Raw genomic sequence first — 6000 nt, forward strand, 5'->3', positions numbered from 1 at the left:
ACTTCACCAGCATGTTTTTGTCTGGGATATTTCCCCGATCCCACTCTTCTGTTGTTTTACAGTACTTCTTGTCCTTCTCTCCCACACCTAGGCAGTTCCAAGCCTGAATCTTTTCTCTCCCACCGCCACAACCACCATCTCCTCACCACTGCACTGCCACTGTAGTTTCCAGTTGGCCCCACCATGCTCGCCCCCTCCCTCTAGTTCACGTCACACAGCAGCTAGAAACATCTTTTGAACATACTCACGTGACCACGTCATTTCCCTACTTAACACTCTTCAAGGACTGCCCATTGCTGGTACTGGTGACTCAGCAACACTCCAGGACACTGAGTTCCTGTGCCCATTGCGTCTCCTCCTGCAGGCAGGGGGTCTTGGAGATATTCTAGAACAACGCATTTTGACATGGCAGCCACCCTCTTCGACAGAATTCTACTGGTGAGCCTGGTCTTTCTGCTGCCACTGGTATCTAGTAACCACACCAGAGCAGGGTTTGACTGAAGAAGTGTCGCTTGCTCACACTGGCTCATGATGTCTGCACACCAACCGCACATCACTGCCGTGCAAACAACCCACCTCTACTCCTGGGCAGTGAAGGGTTGAGTGAACCTTTGCATTAGCATATATGGGATCCTACTAATCCTTATTGGCATGGCTACCCAAAACACATTTTGGACTCTGTGAACTTATGCTTTTATTTTCTGACCACTGGAATGTGCATTTTCCCCCAATGATCATGATACTTTTAATTGCTTGAGGTCTGTTTTCCCACTAGACCATAAGAACACACTTTTTTGGCATTGCATTTCCAGGCCTAGCCCAATGCTTGGCATGTAGTGGGTGCTCAAGTGTTTATTGAAAGCACCTAGCAAACAGTGACAGATATGACTAAACAGAAAATCTAGACTGGCCAAAGCATTTCCCTTTTCTGACTTCAGTTTTGTTCAGGTCTTTTAGTTGATCCATTCCTATTCAATGACCCCGAAATGGGTTTGCTATCTTTGGCTTTTGAGTAGCTGCTCTTGATAACCTCATGAATTCAGATCTTCCATAGTTTTTCTTTAGGTAAGTTTCACAAGTCAGGAATCTGCTCAGATGGCAGCTTCCCTAATTTTTATCTCTGTACAATAAATTGCACAAAATTATTTCCATTCTGCCAGATGTGGTGGTTCACGCCTGTAATCCCTGCACTTTGGGAGGCCGAGGCGAGTGGATCGCTTGGGCCCAGGAGTTTGAGACCAGCCTGGGCAATGTGGTGAGACCCCATCTCTAAAACAAACAAACAAACAAACAAACAACAAAAAAAAATTAGCCAGGTGTGGTGGTGCATGCCTTTAGCGCCATCTACTCGGAGACTGACGCAGGAGGATCAATTGAGCCTGGGAGATTGAGGCTGCAGTGAGCTGTGACCATGCTACTGCACTCCAGCCCGGTCAACAGCAAGAGACTGTTTTAAAAATGAAAACAAAGTTATTTCCATTCTACAGAACCTACCACATGGGTAGATGAATTATACTATTGGGGAAACTGATTCAGTCATCTTTGAAATCATCACTTCTCCTCCTGTCTTTCATTTGCCAGTTAGAAAAAACCAAAACAGATCCACAGTATTATGGGAGCAAATCATAGGTACTCTGCGTTCACTGTTAATGTCTGGAAAGGTATATGCAGCTATCTGTTTTTTCTCTACTTGTGTGTTCAGCCCATTTTTGTTACCCTTTGGGTAAGTTCAATCATAATTTCCTCAAACTGTGATGTAATAGCCTGGACTTGAAATAATTTTTGCTGTTATTGTCCTCTAGTTTGACAGACCTTCAAAGGCCTTCATTCTCATTGGATATTCAGAGTTCTCACTCTGGAATTCAAGCAATAGGCAGCACATGGTGGTAATAGGTCAGATTCTGGAGCCAGATTCTTGAAATCCCCTACTCAGATATGTGACCTCTATGTAAGTTTTAAAAAAATGTGTATTATCTTTTAACCAGCAAAACTAGGATACTACCAACCTTATTGTTGTGGGGATTAAATGAGTTAATAAGAAAGTGCTTGGGAAAGTGCCTGGCATATAATGGGCACTTGAGACATTAATTATCATTACCTGGTTCTGGTCTGCCAAGAATGTAAACCCCACGAGGGCAGGAATTTTTGTCTGTTTTGTTGCTTACTGTATTCCCAGGGCCTAGAACAGTTCCAGGCACATATTAGATACTCAAATTATTTGTTGAATGAGTTAATCCATTATATATTTATTTATAGCTCAGCCAAACTATAATACTCCCTGATATGGTTTGGCTCTGTGTCCCCACCCAAATCTCATCTTGAATTGTAATCCCTATGTGTTGAAGGAGGGCCCTGGTGGGAGGTGTTTAAATCATGGGGGCAATTTCCCCCATGCTATTCTCATGATAGTGAGGGAGTTCTCACGAGACCTGATGGTTTTAAAAGTGGCAGTTTCCCCTGCACTCTCTCTCCTGCTGCCATGTAAGATGTACCTTGCTTCCCCTTCACCTTCTGCCATAATTGTAAGTTTCCAATTCCAGAGGCCTCCCCAGTCATGCAGAACTGTGAGTCAATTAAACCTCTTTTGCTTGGGAATTACCGGTCACAGGTAGTATCTGTATAGCAGTGTGAGAATGGATTAATACACTCCTCCTTCCTCCGAATATTCTTAGTTTTCCTTACCTAGTGCTTTCTCTGTCACTGACCACTTCTGTTGGGTTAGTCATAACCACTCAATGCCCAGCTTAAATAGAACCTGTACAAGGTCTTTCCCTGATCATCCTAGGAGGAAGTAATCTTCCCACAGACTATGCTCTCTCAGTACATTGTGTGAACTAACTTCAGCACTTAACAGTCTTACCTTTACTCTCGGTAAGCTCCCTGAGTAAGTTACCATGCCACTTATTACTCAAGCTGGAATATTTTCCAAGTGTGCTTGTTGAGCAAATGTACATGATTTTTTCAAATGGATGGAAGATCTAACCTATTAGAGCATTGTCTTATTGTGGCAATTTTCCCAGGATTCCCTCTGTGTGGAGAGCAAAGTCCTGCCTGCAGTGGGGCCAGAGGTAGGGAAGCTCATAACTGAGAAGACAATTTTGAGCCCCAGGGAATAGGGTTTGCCTTGAATACAGAAAGTATTTTCCAGTTATGGGCTACCCCCTCAACTTCTAGTCATCTCACAGCCATAATGTGGGATGTGAACCTAGGTTTGAGGCACACAATTAGGTTGTAATAATTATGTCTTATTTGATCTTGGTATGATCAAACAAGGAGGTCATATGTGGGAGCATCTCAGTAATTACAGAATATTAAAATACTGAAAAATAGCGTAGATATAAAATTGAAGAGGGTGTGCATCTTAATGACAGAACAAGACAGAGCCTTATATACTTGTGCAGACGCCCTGGGTAGACCTACTCAAGTTTGAAGGACTATTTTGAATTATTCACTAATACTATGTCTTTAAACAAGATGATATTGAGAGGTCATAGTGATTTTAAAATACAGTATCACTTTTAACGAATGTTAATAGTTTACCAGTTGCTCTTGTAACACTTTGATCTTCTTTATCAGTGTCTGAGGTAGTGTAAATTGTAATACGTTCACTTTACCCATGATGGAGAAAAAGTCTGAGAGATTATTGCTAATCCCACTGTAAGTGATGGCAGTGGGACATCAACTTAATTGGAATAATCTGCCTTTCAAATATGTCATATTGACCAGGATAGAACAACACAACTATGAGAACACTGGAGATGTTCAGGTATTGAGAATTTTTCTTCAGTGACTTTGGAAGACTGATAGGGATTTGGTCAAAGTTTTAGCTCCAATCAGTGTAAAATTTCCTCAACATCCTGAATTTGGGGTCGGGTTTGCCACTGCATTCCACATAAAGATGTGGCCTCGAAGGTGAGCTGTGAGTTGGCTGTTAAGCACCCCTCACCCCCATCCCCGCCCGCTGCCCCTCAATGAAGCATCAGCTGTTTTCTGAATGAACGCTAAATGGGCTTATGCTGGTTTTCTGAAACTCCCATAGCAGAATTCCTTTGGCCTAGAATATAGAAAAGCTATGCTGTCTTTCAATGGTTTGGACTGTGAAAGAACAACTAAATCTCAAATCCACATTCTCCGCTGGGCAGTCCCATTTGGGATTATTTTACAGGACTCAAGAGACTAGTGCTCAGAGACAAAACACCTGAGCACATGGCCTCCCTTTGGAAGATAATGCACATGTGGTTTTTGTGGTGTGACTTCAAATTACCTAACAGTCTGGCTGCCCCTGAATATGAGTCATTGTATCTCTCATAAAATCTAAGGTCTTAGTTCATGGTCATTCAAGTGATCAGTCTTACCTAGTTGTGATCCTAGATTCATTTAGATTCCGCTGGGCTACAGCCCATGAGGTAGATGCCTCTGCTGAACTCTGGCTGCAGATGTGCATACCTCCTCTTCCCTTTTTCTTTCCTGAGAGTCTCGCTCTATTGCCCAGGCTGGAATGCAGTGGTGCGATCTCAGCTCCCTGCAACCTCTGCCTCCTGGTTTCAAGCAATTCTCCCTGCCTCAGTTGCTGGGATTACAGATGCCTGCCACTGCGGCCAGCTAATTTTTGTATTTTTAGTAGATATGGGGTTTCACCATGTTGGCCAGGCTGGTCTTGAACTCTTGACCTCAGGTAATCTCCCTGCCTTGGCCTCCCAAAGTGCTGGGATTACAGGCGTAAGCCACCGCGCCCGGCCTTCTCTCTTATTCAGTAGAAAAAAGTGCCAAATACAAGTTTCTGGGAGGTTCCCTGAAGGAGAAGAAAGTGTCTTTAGCTAGGTTTCCCAACGGCTGCATCACTACTGAAGCTGAGTTTCGAGTAGCTGGCTTCAGTAGCTCTCGGAGATAGCATTGAAACACAGATTTTCCCTCGGATTCTGCCATTTAATCCAGATCCTTGAGAAAATTAGTTTCTCTTTAACTTGCCACATATGCCATCATTTTAATTGTGTAAATCCACTGTAACATAAAAACCTGATTTGAAACAGAACAAATGCTTTAAAAGGAACTGAGATGCGGGACCGGGCATGGTGGCCCAGGCCTGTAATCCCAGCAGGCGATTGGAAGGCTGAGGTGGGCGGATTACTTGAGCTCAGGAGTTCCAGACCAGCCTGGGTAACATGGTGAAACCCTGTGTCTCTACAAAAAATACAAAAATTAGCTGGCTGGGTGGCGCAAGCTACTTGGGAGGCTGAGGCATGGGAACTGCTTGAGCCCAGAAGGTGGAGGTTGCTGTGAGCTGAGATTGCACCACTGCACTCCAGCCTGGGTGACACAGCGAGACCCCGTCACAAAAAAAAAAAAAAAAAAAAAAAAAAAGGGGGGGGGGGGAACTGAGATGTGGCTTCTAATAATATCCCAAATAAAATTACACCCAAAAGGTGAAGTTTAACTCATATTTTATATAGATTCTATGAAGGTCATGGGAACTATAATTTCACACAAAAAAATATACCTGGGACAAGACATAAGGAAACATGGGGAAAGGTATGTCACAACCCTAAGGTTTTTTTTAAAAGTTCCTTTTACAAAAAAATCAAGCCTTATCCACTAACTTGAGTGCAAACCAATACCAATTGCGCAAAGTTACAGTACCTCTAGTTCTTGTTTCTTTTTTTTAACAGTTAAACAGTTTGCTTCTAAGTTAGACCAGTTGTTCAAAAATTTTATAGAAGTAGATTCTTTGCTAAGAGGTCTCCAAATAATTGCTTTCAGTGGGAAAGATACTAGGTTTTTTGTTTCCAACAGGATCACAGCAGCTTGTAACTCAGGTCACTTTGGGGGTTTTGTTTTTTGTTAAAAGATGGCAGATTTTAATTCAGAATACCTTTTCGGTATCATTTTGTTTCGCTAATGTCTTGATTCTGCAAATGTTTTCATTTGTGGCAGAATTAAGGCTACGTTTATGGTTAAGAAATGATCCATTTTACCTATGTCAGAGCTTTTTGTATTCAATGT

Source organism: Papio anubis, chromosome 12 (genome assembly GCF_008728515.1).
Source record: "Papio anubis isolate 15944 chromosome 12, Panubis1.0, whole genome shotgun sequence".
NCBI classification, from domain to species: Eukaryota; Metazoa; Chordata; class Mammalia; order Primates; family Cercopithecidae; genus Papio; species Papio anubis.